Raw genomic sequence first — 20,659 nt, forward strand, 5'->3', positions numbered from 1 at the left:
AGCAATAAATCAATTTTTAATTAACTTTTGTGTCCTAAAAACAAGCGCTTCCCATAGTTTGGTTACTTTTTTTCCTTCATAAAGCATCTTGCAGGAAATTAAGAAAATCTAGTGCTTTTCAAGGAAAACATATTTTTCTAGTCCTACAAAATTATCTACAAAACCAATGCAGGTCTTCTCCATATGCACAAGAATGAATTTGCATCATTTGGTGATCATTGTTGAATGCTCATGCCAATTGTAGCCATATTAGGTTTATTGTAATTGTGAAGTTGTTGTGGTATTCATATGGGTTTTTTAAATTTGTGTCAACTCTGGGGGCTATACGTCCATGGATAATGGTTCCATTGCTATTACTATTTTCCCTAGTAGCTATAAGAGGATTGATTTGTAATTCATTACTTTGTTGGTTTTTTCAGCATTGTAGATTCTATCCATTTGGAGAGATTGTTTACTTTCACATTGAATTTTTGCAGTCCCCATGTTGTCATTAAGTGATTTGAACAAAGAGAGCATGCAGCACATAGTCAAGAGGTTGCAAAGTATCTCAAAGAACTCATTGCCACAAATTTAATATCAGAGTGTCTACCTGATGAACAGTCAGCAAAACCTGTTGGCCTCCCTACTTTGGTAATATTAGATTTTTTTTCTCCATTGTAGACTTTATCATTCTATTTTGTAACTTTCCTCTAGATGTCTTTAGAATATGGAGTGTAAAGATTATTAAATTCCTCATTAAGATGTGGGAAATGTGAAGAAAAATATTTTTTCAATTCTTATTATGTGCAGGAATCAAGATTTTAGGTTTAAATTTTCTCATGCATTTTTTATTTGAGGACATATATTACATAAGATAGAGAACAAGTCTTCTGCTCAAATGTTTTCAAAGAATTTTATGGGGAAAATTTTAGTGCCATTTTAAAATGTTGAATGTTATTTGTCAAGGTGGTTACCTTCCAGATAGGGTAGCAAATCTTGTCTCTCAGTATTTGAGCAGCATGTAGGTTATGCTAAGTTTTTGCATAAACAGTGCATGTTCTGTGAAGTTTCTATGTATTGTACTTGTTGTATATATCTTTATTGCCTGTAAACATACAACTAGTTAATGACTTCATATTTTACGTTTTTTATTTATTGCATTGAATTCTAGAACTTATATTTCACAAATTGATTTTTCTTCTAAAGATGATATATATGCTTTTTAAAAACCTCTAGAAACTGGATGTGTGTTATTCTTTCTCTATGTTCACCAAATTCAAAAAGGCCTCTGGTGGTTTGAGCAAGTTTTTGAGAGTTGTATTTGTAGAGTAAATTGTGTATGATTTCTATTTTCCAATCAGCACATGTCAGTAGAAAGGCTGGGTGATTAGTGTCTTTTCGTCATTCCTCATTTCTCTATGTGGTGTTATTAACCATAGAAGAAAATGGAAGGGTTTGTTATACCAATACAGACTTGAAAGCATGGCATACAACTCAAAATAGTAATAGTGTTAGGAGTATTTCACCTGTTTGCAAATTTATTTGACCAACATTTTTTACCAATCTAAGTCTAATCTGGGATGAATTACATAGCTAATTCTAATCTGTGTTGCAAGACTATTATGGTGTCAAGAAAATTTGGAAACTGTGTCATCTTTTGAGTATGGTGGTAGATGCACAATAAATGGCACCTCATAGCTAGTGCATATTGTCACTTGAGGTCACCTCTTCCATTTTCATGATAATTATGGTGCTCACTATTTCCAATGTAGATCTCTTTTCCAAATTTTTCCTCTACAAAGACTTCCTCAGCAAATCTCTTCTTTATATTTCCAGCTTCCTAATAAGTTGCTGAAGATGCAGCTGAGCACCTTCCCTACTTTGTTTTCTTGTCACAGACTTCTCAACATTTCTCCCTTGATCTTCTTGTTTAAAGAGAATATTTGAGTGACTTCCAACTATGGAATTCTAAGCAAATTCCAAGTAATACATGTGATCGCATTATATATAACAAATAAATCAAGATGAAAGCTGGAAGAAAAAAACCTATGTTGTCACCGAAGATTCTATAACAGTACACTTTTTCCATAGCAGCTTATTTTGATTTGCAATACTCAATAGAGAAAGATACATGCAAAATAAAATTGAATATGATAACAATCTCTGGAATTGAATTGTAGAACACGTGTTGCCAACTTGCCACCATATGAAAAGTTTTCTAGAAAATATCAATCTGTATATAATGATCCCATAGTTTAAAAGTGTATTTGATGCGCAGAGTCTATGTTGTCTTATCTCAATGTAGGACCCATATACATGCCACATGATATAAATATTACTTGCCATGCCTTGTTCATAGAAACCAACCTGTATGATATTGCATTGTAATATAACTAAATTAACATCAATGGCCCAGGAACAAGTTGGAAAATTTTGATATTTTGATAGCTTTCTTTTGCATGTTCAAATGCTATACATTGAGTTGTTCACTGAGTCCTTGTTGCTGCATGACCTAATTGTAATTTTCACATATCTTGAATTTAGGTATGGTATTGATTTAAGAAATGCCACAAGCCCACCTATTGGTACTCGATGTGTTGGGGCAAATTGTTAAGGAAAGTTATGGTGCAGCTAAGTAGCAACACAATTTTTTAGTGAGTCTAGCGCTTTGACAACTTTTATATTTGTGTTACATTCTTATGTTCTTTGGGGCTTAGCAATATATACTTTTGCAATCAATTTAGCACTTTTATATATTCATGTTACTGTTCGTTCATAAATGCTTTGAGGCTTAGCAGTCATTAACCTCTAAATTTAAATTTTTAGTGTATTTGTGAAAAATCAAGGATAAGAAACGCGTGATTGTTTTTCAAGGATGAAATGTTTAATTGAAATAAATGGTAATATGCTTTTTCCTTTGTGAGTGATGCAAGTTTGCGAAATAAGTTTATCAGCTAAATACATCTTTTAATTTTTTTTTGAAGATAGAAGTTCTATGGAGCAAAGATGAGAAGCCTTGAACCCCCTCTTATCAAAGGGCATAACCTCTACAAACTACCAATTGTTTGGCAGGTGAACATACTTTCTTGTTTGTTGCTTGTGATTATTCCTTAGTTTTCTTTGTTAGCTGTCTCTTTTTTGTGTTTTGCTCTATCTAGCTGGTCTTTAATGTCTTATCTTTTTATTATCTTTCTGTAAAAGGGTTTCGGGGCCCCTTCAAAACCTACTTTTCACTTAATAAAAAATGTACTTTCTCGTCATTAAGTTTACAGACTTTCAAAATTCAGATTTTCTTCTATTCCCAATTTAATGCTTTTTGAATGTAGCCATGGCCCAATGAAGAGGATAGAAGAAAGTGCTCCATGAGAAGCATTCTAGAGGACTCCACGTTCCTAATGTTAGAGATGTGAGAGTCCAAATGAATTAAACCAATAAGCAAGTGAACAAAATTGGGCTGGACGAGGAATTTAATACTTTGTGGTCATTTAGATTGTATAGAATCTTATTGTATTTTTAGGATGTTATGTTTTATGAGGGAGAGTGCATTTCTATGTTTTAGTTAACTTGTTGATTTCAGTTATTAACTCAACTAGCTTCAAGATTTTCTTCTTTAGTTGAAACACTTTTTTTGTGTGCTTATTATATTCTATTATTCTCATAAAAAATAATAATTTACCATTTTTTAGCAAATGGCAGGGACTTGTGTTGTATCATAGCTCTTGTTTTATAACTCTTTTCTTGTAAGGAAGTGATGCAAGGAGGCATACTATAATTGAGTAGAAATTTATATGTATAGTTTTTTATTTCCCAATTCTATTTGAGATTACTCTATTTATTATTATAAAAATATTGAAGACCCCAAAAATATATTGGAATTTGTCAACTTTGTTTAGGTCAGAGATGGTGATAGGATTGCCAAATTTGATTAGGTTGGAGATGGTGATAGGATAAGGTCTATTAACACTTGGAGGTTTTTTATTGATAATATTTTTTTCTAGAATAACAATATTGAAATTGTTTAGAGGTTTCATTATATGTTTATATTTAATATTTATAATTACACAACATTTCATCTTTTATGATTATCTATTAATTTGAATAAGTGATATATTTATTTGAAACTTTCTATTAATTTTTATCAACAATTTCTTAGAATTTATGGATCAATTTTTCATTGGTCTTCGTATCTTATTATGTTTTTGTTATGTAACTTTAAAATTGTTAGTTGATTTCTCATTTGTCATATTTATAGTTTGTGTCAAGTATTATCAAAGTATGAATTAAATCCTATAGTACTCGGAGATGTGTGAACTCTATTACAAAAAGCAATTATGCTTTTGTCAAATTGCAAGTGGATGAGAGGAGTTGTGGATCATATAAGAAAAAGAGTAGGAAACAACTAAGGTAGTAAAGCATTGCATATGGTAGATGTTATTGTTGAGTATGCATAAGGCACAACTCAATGTCATGAAAACATTAAAATTTGGTATTATATATTTTTATTTGTTGATCTTTATTAAATATGGGTCAAATATAGAATTGGTTATTTTAAGCTTTATTTAATTCAAAAAATTATTTTATAATGTGAATAGTAACTTTTGGTGCCATTGTTCCCCCAAACCATCAATGGACATGATTTAAGATAATATAATAAACATTGGACCTAACATATTAGTGTGCCACTTAATTTTACTATTAACATATATGTGCCTTTGAAAGTAAATAGACAATAGAAGTGTATTCCCTCTTCGATAGGTGGAATTCAAGATCTTTTAGGATTTTTAATTATCTTTCCTCTTGGTATTTTGGTGAGAAAAAATACTAAAGTAGTATCAAAACCTCTATTGACAAGATAAGTGCCCAATTATGTTTGACTAGATGATCAAATATTTCAAATCCTACCTTGATTTCATCTTAGCAAGATGTCACTACAATTATTGGACTCAACCTCTCTAATATAGTAGATATATTTATCCATTTTACTTCAATATAAGATCACCCATCTATCACTTAAGTCTTTTTGGATGTATTATTTTTCATTGTTTAGATTTACTTTCATATAACCCAAGTGGTATGTTACATAGATTGATGTACAAGTGTGTGTTGAGAGAAATATTTACAAAGAAGTGAATATTATTGTTGTAATTGTATATACAATAGAATGTGTCATATGTAATACTTGTTCCTACATACTTAATAGTCATATTAGCATGTTACCCATTGATTTTATGAAATGGTTCAAATACCATCTAGGAATTCAAAGATTCATATAAAAAATATTTTTTTACACTAATTTTTACATGTGATAGAGGATTGATAGTTATAGAGGTTGTTGATTCTTTACTTTTTCTTTCGGTACCTAGTTCTCTATATTTGTCTCCTTGAATGTATGCATTTTCCATTTAAATAAATAAATTAAGGATGTATAAGTATATGTGTACATTTGATGCATTGTTTATCTTGTTTACTTCTTATATCTAAGCAATAGATTAAAGTGTTTTGAATGAGATATGGAGGATGGTGTATTGCGCTAAGGATTATTAAGAAGAGTTTTGAAAATACCCTTTTCTTGGAAGTGTAATTGTAAGGTAGTGATATCTCTTAGTCCTCTAAATTTAGAGTTTGGATGTGGGAGGGAGGCACTTACATGGAGTATTTTAAATTTTTACCCCAAAATTAGGCATTGTTGAGAGATACATTAGGTCCAAATTTTAGAACCAAAAACTCTAAAATCAAAAATAAAAAATTTAGAATTTTCATAATTCTAAGTTATTTTCAATTATTTATGTTTTCAAGATTTTGTAATGAAGATTTATTAAGGATCCAGCCAATTCTATAATAATCATTCAAATCTTAGTGAAATTTGTGAGAACATTTTATCTTAATCAAATCCTCTATATATAAGGGTTATATTTCTCAAATATTGCAATAAGGAATGCCCCTAGGTTTAAAAGAGCCTAAAGCGTAAAGGAGAACAATATTTTGTCTCCTATTCATTGATCATTGATCTTAGAGTCTTGAATATTAAAGATAGCTACTTTATAGGGACAAATAGGAAAACAATTAGAAAGACCAACAATGTCCTAATTGATACTAGGAAACTGTGCTGGGTATTAGAGTCCTTTAGACTGTGGCATGATTTTTTCCTACATGGTTTTTTGGTTTCTAAGATATATTTAATGAGAAACATGATCTATCTAATCTTGGAATATATATCCCTAGTTATCTCCCTTAACATCCCATTTTTATCTATTGGAGGGGCCAAATTATTTTTGAAGTGTTCATTGAAATCTTTGTGTAGACACCCATTTTTGTCCAATTAATTAAATGAATATATTCAATATTTATTTATTATTTAACCATTGTTCAACTATAAATTAAATTAATATTTAATTAATTCATTCTACCTATGTTCTTCTATTAATTAAATAAATTATTCAATTTATTTGATTAATTCACTTAACCATATTATGACATAATTAAATAAATAAAGCATATTTGTTTAATAAAATCCCCCTCTCAAATTTAAATAAAAAATTTATTTAAATCCCATCTTTCACATTTAAATAAATAAATATTAATTTAAATTCCTAAATCCCTCACCCACTTGCAATTTCTAGAAAATGCAAGTTGCAAGTTAAACCTCCTTCTAATCATGTCTAAATCCCTATTATTAGCCTAATCACCCTTTAATGGTTTACATATTCCAAAACCAAAGGTTAACCCCAAACCCATCAACTCAAGCCTTTAGTGGCTTCCTTCAAAGTCTTCAAGAATTTAATGGTTTCCTTCTAGAGTCTTCTCAAGACTTTAATGGCTTCCTTCAAAGTCTTAAGCCTTTAATAGTTTCCTTCTAGAGTCTTCTTAAGCCTTTAATGGCTTCCTTCAAACTCTTCAAGTCTTTAATGGCTTCCTTTAAAGTCTTCAAGCCTTTAATGGTTTCCTTCTAGAGTATTCTTAAGCCTTTAATGGCTTCCTTTAAATTCCTCTTAAGCCTTTAATGGCTTCCTTTAAGTCTTCAAGCATTTAATGCTTTGTCTCCCTCTCCTCTCAAGCCTTCCCTTTGTTGACACTTGTCAACATGTGATTGGCTTAAAAGAGAGCACATGGATTGAGGATCAACACTTTCACAAGCAATCATATCCCTTCCTCAACCCATTCAATCTCAACCCTTCATTTTCCAATTTTCCCTATAAATAGAGCTCATTCCTTCATTGTTAGAGGACACAAGAGTTATCCATGCATGGTTACTTTTCTAAGGAATTTAAATGTTTCTTGTAGGAATGAGTTGTATTATGTTTTAGCTCTTCCACTAGTTGGAATTGCTATTTGACATTAATACTTCATTTACATCCTCATTCAACACTTTACATAATCAACCATCTCTCATCCTCCATTTAACATCCTAGGGAAGTATCATATTCATAGGGAGCATCATGGGGAGGTATCATATTCATTTTGTTTATTAATTTCCTAACTAACTTCTTATGTTAATCTTCTTAAATGATGCTTTGAAAGGATTTGTCTTCATGTAATGCTTATAGTTGAAGGCTCTCTACAAACATGATTTCATATTGATTTTAATTATCTTCATTTTCATTGTGTTTCACTTTGGTTTAGGCTTTCAGCTATCAAATCTTTCCTTGGCTTAAATGTGAGTTTTTAGCAAGCTAGAAGAAAATAATGTCCTTAAACCTTTTCTCTTCTTAATTTCAGGAGACCACACAAAGAATTATTTATAATCTCCATCATTAAACTATTTTTCTTGGGATCATCTCAACCAACTCTCTTTATGTATAACCTCCCTACAATGTAAACCAAGTCTACTCCTCAAAATTGGTATTCCTTTCATTTATATACTTATTAAAGATATGAGATTACAATTTAGGTAGCCTAATCTATTTAAAACAGTAGTAATTTTTTTATTTAGAGTTATCCTCTTATGTTGCACTTAGTCAATTTGAATATTTTATTTTATCCATTTATAGAATTATAGATTTAGTATTGTAAACTTTGTAGAAGAAATATATTATAGTTTGTTTGATTCCAAAGTAGATAAATATGTTATCGATTTAGTTGTCCAAAGTATTCTCATGAATTCCTTTTAATTTAATGTAATATCTAATTTTATTTGAGTCATCATATAAGGACCCATAAGCCTATATTCATATTTTTTGTGGGCAAGAGTTAAGTGTTAGGGAAATGTTTTTAATAAATGGGAGTATAATTTATTAATTATTTAGGTGCTAGTTGGGTAAAGGATGAATAATATAATATTATTTACATATTATAAAAATTATTGTTACTTTTGAACACTTGGCATAATTGATGATGACAATTTCTATAATATTTTTTATGATAATTGGTGTAGTCAATCAAAATCAAAGACCTTTCTAAAATGATTTTCTATAGTAATTGAATGAATGAACCTTTTATTGAAAAAATCTCATGTTTATAAAGCACATGGTTTTTAAGTCTCAAGAATTTTTACTTTGTGCTCTTTGTTTCGAAAACAAGTAATCTTTATGCCGGGAGGCAACTACAATGACATCAAAATGTCCATAAACAAAAATTCAATTTTGAAAAAAATTGGCATGCAAATGATAGGTAATTGCATGAAATATTCGATCTTTTGGTTTTTGTGGAGGTGTTATTTTATTATGCCAAATAAAATATAACCCTCGCTACTCATCTCAAATTATATGAAACTATTATATTCAAATGATAGTGGAGGAGTGGGCAAACATCAAATTCCCTTCTATTATAAGATATCTCTCGACATAATTTAACTATATTTTTTAAATATAGATATACTAGTTATTCAAGATTTTTGTATTCTCTCTTTTGACATTTGTTATCATATTAAGTCTACAATCTATTTATTTTTAGCTATGTTAGAATCTTTCTCATTCAATCAAAGGCTTGAATGCATTCCTTTTGTCATCATTCTGCACCTTAAATATGTTTGTCTACTATCATAAATTGTCACTCTATTAAACCAAAATTACTTTCCCAAAAAATGACAAGAAGAATATATAAGTACTCTAATTCCAACATTCTTGGAAATATGCAATATTCTCAAGAGGTTCCAACATCCTTGAAGAATTTCAATATCATTAGAACTGGTATCACATAAATTATGGTGTTATAGGAAATTATCAAAGAAAAAACAATTGATGCATTTTAATAATTTCCAAGGAATGAGGTATAAATATAAGGAATATATATTTCTTCAAATGTGCTAACAATAAATTAATTAATTATTAATTATTATAGAATCACATGTGGCACTAGAATTATTACAATGAATTTTGTAAACCACAATATGGAAATATTAGTTGGGAAGCTCTATTAATTATTCTAGAATCACATATGGCACTAGAATTCTTACAATGAATTTTGTAACCAACAATGTGGAAATATTAGTTGGAAAGGTCTTAAATAAGTGTGATAAGTTACCTAAGGTGGATGAGAAAAATTTTGGACACTGAAGATTGGTTAATGGTAGTTATAAATCATTATGACAAGCATAGGAATGATTCTTTGTATGTAGAGGTTGTCCTATTGGGGATTATCTTCTAATATTAGTTGTGAATCTTGCAACAATCATAATGGGGGCCTATTTTGGAGTGTAGTGGATGAAAATAATATTAAATTTACTTATTTTTCCAAGATGTGTTCATGAGGATTTGGTAGTGGATGAAAATAATATTAAATTTATTTATTTTTCCAAGATATGTTCATGAGGATTTTGTCCTCTATTTATAAGAAATTTCACATTTCAAGATCATTTTACCAGTTTAACTTTTTTAATTTGATTGTATGAACTTAGTGTTCTAAAATCATCTTTAATGGATGAAAATCCATAGAATATTGCAGCTAGTGGATAAAAAATCATGATTTTAATGAGTAAGAGGAAGAAACCTATTTGATTTTAGAGGGAATTTTCGTCCAAGGAGTGCAACAAAGCTTCACAATATTATGGATCAACAAGTTTTTGTCACGGGAGCTTCATTGGCTAGGCAATATTATATCACATGCATTCATATTGAGGGGTTTAATATCCCAAAAATGAGGGTACAATATATTGTCTATCGGTGAAAATAGGGTAGTTTTTAATTTGCGCTATGAAAAAATATAATATGTGGCAAAAATAGGGGCTTTTAATTCAAGCTATGTATTGAGAGGGGCTGACAAAAAAGGAGTTTAGGGCAATATTTTTTGAAAATAGGGGATTCTTTAGTATGCCATGAATGCACGTGATATAACCCAAGTTCACTAAGTGAATCCCTTATGGTTTTCGTCTACAAGTGTAGGTGTACAATATGTTTACCAAATTTATTGTAAGTTTTTGTGCTACTATACAGTGTGCATTTTTTGGTTTATTGATTCTCCAAACCATTCTTTCAATTTTTAGTATATACACTTTATACAAGTATGGTTTGATGGTGAATCAATGAAGGTTTGTGTGTGGGACATAGTTGTAGTCTAATTCTATATTTTTATGGATGTTCTTGCTATTGTGTGGAGTAAAATGTTATGTCATTTCAATGATTATTATCATTCGCATATTGATTTGTATCGAGAACTCATGTAGAGTGTATATGTGAAGTACTATATGGATGTTCAATTTCATGGTTACCCATTATGTTTAGTCTCATGAAGGATATATTAGAGGATTTGTATGCTTTAGAAGTATTTATGGAGACTTTATAGCTATATTGGAATGTTTCTTTTCTTAATAACATATGAAATGTGAATGTTTTCATATGTTGTATTTTTCTCTCATGAGGGTTCTCTTTGTGAATCAGTTGTCAAATAAAGTTAAACCAAAAACAACTTAACCAATCTATTGCTTAATACTGGTGAACCAGTCTGTTATACCGACGATCAGTTACCAGATAATTGCAATACCGGTAAGAATTAATGCATGAAACAAAAAGACAAAGTCATCCACAACACATAACACCAATATTTGTATGTGGAAACCCTGTAAGGGGAAAAACCATAGTGGGAAACCTTACCCACAATCAGATGATACTACTATAGATAGTAAGTGTATACAAATGGGGTCTACACATCCAGAAAGGCCAAGCGCCTAGAGCTCACTGCTCAATCATAAAATAGGAGTCATGCTGACTACAATTGGATGGTTAAATCCAATAAGAATGAACTGCACAAAACAGCATCTTCATATGTTGGATTCTATACCGGTGTAGTTCTGATATGCTTTCACAGAAACCTAGCTTCACCTTCAAATGATGTCTTTGTGTATAGCTCTTCTTATTCTCACATATACCTTCACACAATCCTTTTTCACATTCCACATTTGATCTTACAAATAAGATCTTACATTTATACCATAACCTAAGACCAATTTTAGTAGGTCGACTCTACAAGATATTACAATAAAATCATTTTACAAACAATACAATATCTGATGCAATAACCGATTGAACATGCCGTCTTAATGCATTTACAACAATAATAAATCATCTCCATACATGTCATGCTGATCTAGAAAAGATAAACCTGTCGGTGCATAACCTGGACCTATTTGCCGGTAATAGCAAATATGAAAATACGAATATACCAATAAACAATTCTCCAAGATAAGATGTTCAAACAATGTCTTCGACATAACCAAGTGTTTTCCATGTCATTCTAAGTGTTGGTGATCATTATATCCTACCAGTGTACCATATATCGGTGACTGTGCATAAGTCACTAGCTTGCCGGTGAATGTTGTTGAATCTCCAAAGTGCTAGAGTTTTAGTAGGTGTTGACGTCAATGACAAAACCATACCAAAATACCAACATTTCTAAGACATATCTCAGGTGTCATCTTGATGATATGTTAAACAATTTGAATTCAAGTGGTTGGTGTAATAGAAAAAAATAGAAAATGCTCACATTATTTAACATGGTTATGGACATATATTATGAATCTTCCATCGAGAGTATCTATGTAAGCATTTTGGAGTGAAGGACATATGAAAAAGGTATGAAATCTAACAATATATAATGGCAAGGAGAATACAAGTATTTTCAAAAATAAAAGTGTAGTCACATGTTTAATATTATTTCTTTTCTCGAAAGAAGTGAAAGTATAAAACTTATGTATGTGATACATCTACCCAATCTTGATAGATTAGATTGGAATATATTAGATGAACATAGTAACGAAAAAAAATTAATTTGACAAAAATTTAATAAATGCATAGAATCCACATGATGGACATGAAATGAACTTCCATATTTTTTAATATATAAAGAAGAATATATTTGTTGGTAAGTACAACTCAAATTTTGTAAAGATTATACTCTAAGAATAGACAAATCTCTTAAAGTGTAATTTAGAAATTTATTTAAAGGAAAAAAAAATTATTAATATTTGTCATTAGATGATAATGTTCATAAATATTAAAAATATGTACCCATTGTGAATGATAAGTGGATAATTGTTTGCAACTAATATATTTTTTCTACATAAAGGATGAACATAGATTGTCAACTAATAATATTGTTGGTGTAAATAATTATTCATCTTGGATATTATTACACCTTACTTAAGTTTACTTAGGAAATGAATTTCATAGTAGTTTGGGTATGAGACACTTGGGTGTTTGTGCCACATTGGGATAGTGTGTGTAGGAGAATTTCCACCTTTTGTGAACTTATCTTGTTGTTACATTCCACATTCAGTGGGTGATCCACCTCATGTGGAATATTATATTGTTTTTCCTACCTATCCACACCTATTTTCTACCTACTCTTGTTTCTTATTGAGCCACATGTCATGTTTGTGTGCTCACATATCCATATAGCCTTGCCTATATAAGGAGGCTCATATTCATTGTATGTAACGATTGATGATCCAGTTGATCAGTATTTTCATCTTGATAGAATACAATTTATTCCTATCATCTATTTTGTTCTCTCTTATTTGTGCTTTCCATTGCCTCTTGATCTTGGAAAAATCTCACATTGTATCAGAGCCATTAGAGTTCCATTGGTTTGCCAATTGAGAGAAATTTGGGGTTTGCATTTTGGATCTTTCTATTGCAGGTTTTTATTAGAACTTGTTAGGTCAAATCTGAGGTCACCATTGGATTAAGGAGGTCCAAGAAAGTCAGTATTGTCATTTGTTTCATCCAAATCAAACTTCGGAGGCTGAATCTAGAGGCATTTGAAGTTTGAAGTTGTGACGGAAATTTTCCAAAAATTATAATTTTGTAGGCAGTTTTCAAATAGTGATATCTCACTCATCCGTACTCTGTTTTTTGAGAATTTTTTTTTGTTTTAGGGTAGAATTTTATGATCTATACAGTGATGTGGGATTTTTCTATTTTTTGGATACAGGTTTTTCAGAAATCATGAAATCCTAATTTCTACAACTTTGGAGGCTTCATTTGGGCTCATATGGACTCCTCTTCTGGTATCATTTTTTTTTTAAGTGCATAATTTTTTGTCTACTTTCATAATCTACCATTTGTTTGTAGTGATTTTAAGTAGAAATTATGCTTTTAATATTTGGTCATTTTTGGCCTATTTGCTACTTTTATTTTGCTTGGATGTCAGTTTAGATCACTAGCAGTATTTGTTGAAGTCTCTTATATCTCATTTTGAGAAATTGTAAATTGAAATCAGAAGTCCACTTTGCCTTGTTTTGCAAGTGGCTCATTGTATATGCACTAAGTATAAAGTGTCAAATCACCATTTTGGGGGGGGTTTCTTGATTGAGTATTTTAGGTGGGTGTCTTGTGTGATTGTGTCTCTCTCTATCTTGTGTTTTTTTCATTTTGGTGCTATGGGTTCTAAATTTCCACTTTTAACTCCTCATAATTATGTATCATGGAAGATTAAGGCATGGAGTAAACTAATGGAAAAAGGATTCATTCATTATGTAAATGAAACTATTACAGCACCACTTGATCCTAAGGTTGATCCTAATTCTCAAATTGGATGACTTACTAAGAATGCTATGGCACTTGGAACTCTTAGAAAGTATGTATCAAATGACCCCATTTTTCACATTGATAAGTGTAAAACAATTAAAGAGGCTTGGGATATTTTTTAGAAATTGTATGGTCAAGTTGATGAGATTAAGGGCTACAAGCTTGATAGTGAACTCACAACTTTGGATCCCAAGGATTTTGATACAATCTAAGATTATGTCACAAAAGCAACTGAGCTAAGAGCAAAGCTAAAGGATTGTGGAATTGACAAAAAGGATGCTCAATTGGTTTATAACTTGTTGGATAAGCTTCCTTCAGAGTATGCAGCCTTTGTATCTAGCTTTCACACCCATAGGTTACCTCAAGGTTCCTCATACACTTCTCCCTCATTTGATTCATTCACAGAGATGTTGATACTTGAGCAATCTAAGTTGACCAAGATAGGGATTCTCAAATCTTCAAAGTCACAAGCTCTGGTGGCTAACAAAGGGAATCAAAGTAATCAAGGAAAATGCAAGAATCAAAAGCAACCTAAGTCAAAACCACAACAAGATGGAGCACAATCTTCCTCTCCACAACAAGGTGATTCACAATTCTCACCTAAGAGGAAATCATATAAGGACAATCTTTTTTGTGGATATTCCAAGAAGTCGGGACATGATGAACATCATTGTTATAAGAAGGATATTGATGAGTTGAAGAATCTTCTTGAGAAGAATAAAATCAACCTACCTTTTAGAATATCTACATTGGCTTCTTCTTCCAAGGAAAAAGGAAAGGATCACTCTTTTGGGATAGATAAAGGGAAGGGACACACTCTTTGTGCTACTACAAGTCTTGATTCAGGGAGATGGCTTCTAGATTCAGGGGCTTCTCATCATGTGGCATCTTCATAGTCTATGTTTTCTACATTTGAACCTTGCCACATGCTGCATATTTTGATGGGAAATCATACATACATGGATATGATTGGGAAAGGATCTATTGTCATTGGGGATAACTCCTTCAATGATGTGTTGTGTGTACCCCACTTGATAAATAATCTTCTTTCCATCTATCAAATCACACATGGGGCAACTAGGAAAAGTGTGGAGTTCACACCTGATTCAGATATCATTAGAGACTTGGAGAGTGGAGCTATCATTGTGATTGGGGTCGTTGATCATTCATCTTGGTTGTACTCTTTTTCAGATTTTGGTCCTATTGATGAGGTTGATTCTTCCTATTTTGATGATTCAGATTTTGAGGAGAACTTTGGGCATTTGAACTTGGGGATTCTCACACGTGACCCCATTCTTGAGCCTATCTTATCATCTCCTCCTCTTGATATCACACCGCCTATTGCACCTAATGATGCAACTAGTGCGACAGTTTTGCCTTCTTGTGATTTAGTGCAGCACGATTTTCCATGTCTTCCAGCTTCAGTTGATTGGGATTCCTACTTGATAGACATTGCAATTTTGTTTGTGGATTCCTACATTACAGATTTGGGAGACATCATTGATGACATTCATCTTCTCTTTGATGAAGATGATCCTTCTTTGATTGTTGTGAGGGATCACTCTGACCCTCTTGTGCATTCTCTACATGATCAATCTTTAGAGGTTGACATGATTGTGGATACTTTTGTACAACACTTGGAAGAGGTCTCTTTATCTTTTGAGGAGACGTATGAGTCTTTGGATATTATTCTACATTCTTCTCTACTAGATCTTGGAGTGCCTTTTTCAGCAGTGTGGCGCAGTTTACCACCCTTGGAGGGGGTAACCTTCAGCATCTACACGGAGACACTTGAGCAATTTTCAGAGATTCCTTTCATCATGAGTATTTTTGCTTCATCTTCCCTTCATGGTTGGGGAGACTTTTTGGATACACCTTTGGTTTTGTTTATTCCTAAGGGGAGGAATGTGGTTCAACATTCATGGAATAGTTTCTTCATTCATCATCGAGCTTCTATCATTGGTGCAGATTCCACATTGAGGGGGGGCTTCTTAGTCTCTCTTCTTCTTCTCTCATATGGGGGGGACTTTTTCCTCACATGGGGTTTTGTCCTTCACATACTTCTAAGAGAGTTCTTTGTATCTAGTTTGCATCTCTCTTTTGGGGGAGGGTTTTTTCCCATTGGGTTTTTGTCTCTTTCCCCGCTTTGTGAGAGATTTCATTGCATTGGTTTGTATGCATTTGCATTTATACATGGGTACCTAACATGGCCTCGCAGTCGGGACCCATCTTGCATTGCTTAGTTGCATTGTAGACTTAAGTGCATTCCCCTAAGTTGCACTTAAGGGGGGGTGTTGGTGTAAATAATTATTCATCTTGGATATTAGTACACCTTACTTAAGTTTACTTAGGAAATGCATTTCATAGTAGTTTGGGTATGAGACACTTGGGTGTTTGTGCCACATTGGAATAGTGTGTGTAGGATAATTTCCACCTTTTGTGAACTTATCTTGTTGTTACATTCCACATTCAGTGGGTGATCCACCTCATGTGGAATATTATATTGTTTCTCCTACCTACCCACACCTATTTCCTGCCTACCCTTGTTTCTTATTGAGCCACATGTCATGTTTGTATGCTCACATATCCATATAGCCTTTCCTATATAAGGAGGCTCATATTCATTGTATGTAACGATTAATGATCTAGTTGATCAATATTTTCATCTTGATAGAATACAGTTTATTCCTATCATCCTATCATCTATTTTGTTCTCTCTTATTTGTGCTTTCCATTGCCTCTTGATCTTAGTAACATCTCACAGATATGCTAGAATACAATCTTGAAATATGTCAAATAATATGTATTTAAAATAATTGGCCATGGATGTGTAGTACAAGTATGTACGCTTCACTAGGTGGATAACGTAATATACCATTGATTTATATTTTGGTTTCGTAATGATACATTATGCTGAATATACTTATAATGAATGAGATATATTTTTCATAGTTTTATGTTCCATTGTTAGCACTTATTTTTTATGGTAGTCAAATATGGTAATTCATAATAAGGTACTATTTGCAAGGCTTAATGATATTTTTATTTCATATGTTGGAAATGGATTTTTAAGGATAATAAGGTACTATTTGCAAAGATTAATGATATTTTTATCTCATATGTTTGAAGTGCTTTTTTAAGGAAAATTGGATAAAGAGATTGTATTTTTTATATTGAGACATAAAATTTTCATGGTTTATAATATTAGTTTATAGTTTTAAAATTTGATTGTATAAGTATTTTTTCATAGATCATACTCCATGATCTATGATCAAGATGCATTTTTTCTCTTCTCTAACTTTATGCATCCTGATAATAGATCATGGAGTAAGATTAAAAAATTTAATGAAAAATATTAACTTGGTCAAATTTAGAAACTCTAAGCTAATTTTTTTATATTTTTTAAATGCAAGATAATATGATAAATAATTTCCTAGACATGTTAGAAATATAAAATTTACATAAGTAACTTGAGAATATTTTGAATTCTAGTATCTTGATCTATCTGCATGTGTATGGCATGTTCCTCAATTTTAAATTTTGATTCATGATATTGTTAAAGTCAACCTAATATTATTTCCATTTATGTTGTTGGAAACAATAGATTGTCATTCCTCTTTCCCAAGCCTTTTTGGGGGTTAGTTTAGAACCATGGGATCATTCTGAAAATCAATATCTTCTTTTGGCTGATTATCCAGAACAAAGTCCCAACTATTGATAATCTTTGTAACAATTGGTATTTTTTGTGCTTGTAGGATGTCGAGAATGCCTTCCACATCTTGTTTAGTTGTGATTTTGCTCGAGAGGTTTGGGATTGCTTTTGGAACTTGTGGTCTCTAGATTGGGTCTTCCCCAATTCTTTTACCAAATGTTGGTCTCAATTGGTCTCGCCCTTTGTTAATCAGGGTCTCTCGTGCATTTGGAACCTCACGTTACCTCATATTTCTTGGGGTCTATGGAAGGAACAAAACAATTGGATTTTTAGAGATAAATCTTGTTTTGCTAATGTTGGGGCCAATGAAATCCATTTGGCTATTAGAGAAAACTTTTAGGAAGTCTGTGATGAGTTAATGTTGTTGGTACTCTCACTCCCTCAAAGGATGATCTAGATATTGCTCAAAGGTGGAAAATTAATTGGGATATTTTCAAACCTTTGTACAAGATGAAGAATCCTAGAGACGGGATCAAGTGGCACCCACCCCCATCGACATGGGTCAAAATCAACATGGATGGGGTGACGAAGGGGAATCCCAAACCTGTTGGTTGTGGGGGAGTGGTTCATGATCACAATGGCAAGCTTGTCTCAGTAGTGGCCCTCCCTTTGGGTACCTAGACAAACCACTTTGTTGAGGCTTTCATAGCCTATGTTGGGGTCAAGTTGGCTAAAGAGATAGGCATCAGAAGGGTTTGGCTTGAATGTGACTCCCTAAACATTATTAATTATCTAAAGGGGTCCTCTTCCCCTAGCTGGTCAATCAAGAATATCATTGAAGATTTCCTTATGCTCCTGAGAGATTTTGAAAACTTTCAAATCTCACACATGTATCAAGAAGGAAATAAGGTAGTTGATAATTTGGCCAATATGGGGGGTTGGATTAGCTAGTAGAAGAGAGTGGGATTTTAATGATCAGATCCTAGTGGATCTTCACATCCTCATTAGTAATAATTGTAATGCATGCGAAGTGTAGGGGGTTCTTGGAAATAATGAAGGTGAATGGGCATCAACGTGTCCTGGGTAGGACAACTTTTGTTATGAGTGAGCCAAACTTTCTAGAGGCTCTCCTTTTCTTCACTCTCTGGTTGAGCTTAATCACTATTGTGTGTTGCAGACTATGGTGTTAAGAGTTTCTCGCATGATGGAAGGGGACAGAAACTACTTGGAACCCATAGCGGTGTATGAGAAGTGGCGTAATAAGGAAGTTATTTGGAAGGAGCTCTCAGCGGGTGGGTTGACAGGGTATATGGAGACATTGCATGGGTCGGATGCCCTCATCACTGATTCCTTTGTCCAAGGATGGAGAGATGGTTTGCTCTGCATCTTCATTATCGAGCTAGAAGTTAATGAGGATTTAGTGGCCAAGGTATCCAATACCTTGATTAAAGGGACCAAGTTCTACAGGGACAAAAAATGTGTCACTGAAGCTTTTGATTATTTCCTCATGCCAAAGGAGAGGGAGAAAATGAGGAAGAACATAGACGGTGGTTGGGATAGAAATTCGCTCCCTAAACCCTAGAAGGTGATTTCGAAGGTCATCATATGATACCTCACTTTGGATGGTAAATTTTGCAGTCTTTTCAATTATCATTTTGTCATTTTGAATCATTCTCGGCACAACAAGTGTATCTCTTTTCCCTTTTACCTAGCAGCCCCCCTAAATCATAGTATTCGGGCTCATGTGGAGAGGGTTTCCTCCCCTATTCTTCATGAGGGATTTATCATTTTGATCATGGAATATGCTAAAGCCCTTCATGTGGAGAGGAACCTTAGGGCTAAGTCAGGCATTGAATTTTAAAAGAATGTTCAGGTGCATTATGGGGATACGTCCTCTGATGAGGGGGAGGATTCTGATGAGGAAGAGGCCTATCATATCTATAAAAACTAGGACCTAATGTCAGCCTCTACTAAAATCCCTAATCCCAAGGGTAGGAAGATCGTTCTTTTAAATGAGGATGGCAACCCTGATTTTGTTCCTAATTCTAAGAACCCTAGTATTGATGTGAAGGGGATCAAGGGGGCTAGGGCTTATGTTGCCAGCACAAAGGGGAAGTCTAATATTTTTGGGTCCTCGGTCGCTAATGCTTCTATTGTGTCTGCGAAAAAAGAGAAAGGCACCCCATATGGATTTAGGTGGGTGAGAGAAGGAACAAGATGTTAATTTCAATACACCTGCTGATGAGGGTAGGGCTACGTCGAAGGAGATGGGTTCCTTTTTCCCAAAGGCCATGGTCTCCTATCTTAGCCTATGGAATTTACAAGAGAATCAACATGTGTTGTTCTCTGGGATTTTATAGGAGATTAATTACCTAAGGGAAAGGGTTGATTAGCCAAAGGGAGATTCGGAAGTCCTCAAGGACTATGAAAGGTAAATCAAAGCTTTGGAGGATGATTGTCAGAAACTCAATCAGAGCTTGACTGTGGTGGTGGCAGTTAGCAAGGCGACAATGGATAACACTAATGAAGGTCTCTGCAAGCTGAATGATCAGGCTGAAGTCTTGCATGCCATTTCCCAAGGTAATTCCCCTTCGGGTAGCACAAAGATGGTGAAGAAGGCTAAGGCAACAGTTGTAGGGACAAGCAAGATTCTCGGGGTGCCTTCAAAGAGTGTGGATGAGTACGTGGAGGACATTGAGGTGCCCCAACCAGGTCCTGCGATAAGGCTTCATAGCAAAGGCAAGGGTATGACCCCTGTAGATAGTGTCACTAAGAATGTTTTGTTGATTAACAAAGAGGTCATTCTGAAGAACAAGAAATTAGGCAAGCTTCTGTAATTTTGTTAGGTTGTTTTGTTTTGTCTGTCATTTGGGCTTCGTTGCCCTGCTCTACTAGACTAGTTGGCATCTTTCTTGCAGCTTGGTCCTGGTTGTTTACGATCTTTCTTGTTTTTTGTTAACTCTAGGTTTTTGGTCCCTGTAAAACTAGTTTTCCCCTTTAATCAAAACAATAGATTGTCATTAAATAATTCTAGTTTGATGTATGAATCTATAATGGTTACAAATCTTTA

Source organism: Cryptomeria japonica, chromosome 2, assembly GCF_030272615.1.
Source record: "Cryptomeria japonica chromosome 2, Sugi_1.0, whole genome shotgun sequence".
Taxonomy (NCBI): Eukaryota; Viridiplantae; Streptophyta; class Pinopsida; order Cupressales; family Cupressaceae; genus Cryptomeria; species Cryptomeria japonica.